Source organism: Myotis brandtii, unplaced genomic scaffold (genome assembly GCF_000412655.1).
Source record: "Myotis brandtii unplaced genomic scaffold, ASM41265v1 scaffold691, whole genome shotgun sequence".
NCBI classification, from domain to species: domain Eukaryota; kingdom Metazoa; phylum Chordata; class Mammalia; order Chiroptera; family Vespertilionidae; genus Myotis; species Myotis brandtii.
The window spans coordinates 935,762-936,470 of record NW_005370704.1 but is presented as its reverse complement, the minus strand read 5'-3'; positions in this window follow the sequence as shown (position 1 = coordinate 936,470).

The window sequence follows — 709 nt, the reverse complement described above, 5'->3', positions numbered from 1 at the left end:
ACCTCACCCACAGCCCAGCCTGTGCCCCTTCCGGGAGCCTCACTCTGACCCTCCACGCAGCCTGGAGCCCCTCGAGGCCCGAGAGGTGGTCCCATGGGGGCAGGACGGGCTCAGGCAGAGGGAACCTGGGCCTTTGACACATGGGACATGGGACACGGGACGGGCTGATGGGACACGGGAAGGGCTGTGGGAACTGGCCCTGGGGCTCCGGCCAGTTCTGATCTGAGAGAGGACAGGATGGGAGTGGCCATGCTGGTGCCTGGGGCTCCTTCTGCCCCGACAGGAGAGGAAGCTCGCAGGGGAAGCACCCCTTCCTACCTTGGGCCAGCCTGGGGCCTGGCTCCACCATCCTCACCCCGAACCTGTGGGCACAGGGTGGCAGCCGGCTCAGCACAGACCCCGGGGGAGCACCAGGGCAGGCAGCTGGCAGGGCTCCCCCAGCAGGACTGGGATTCACAGACGGTCTCGTAGGAGGGGACGGCCACCCCCAACTTCCCATTAGAGGAAAGTTGGGGAGCCCGGGGAGGGCTCAGAGCAGGTGGCATCTCCCTTCCTCGGCAGGAGAGAGCTGCCGCCCTCTGACCCCAAACCCCGAGGCGGTGGCTGGGGAGGTGCCCACCCACCTGGGGCCGCTGAGGCCAGACGCCCTGGTTTCGGGCCTCGAGCGTAGGAGAGGCCACCACCACCTGGGGAGGAACGGGGGGGTGCC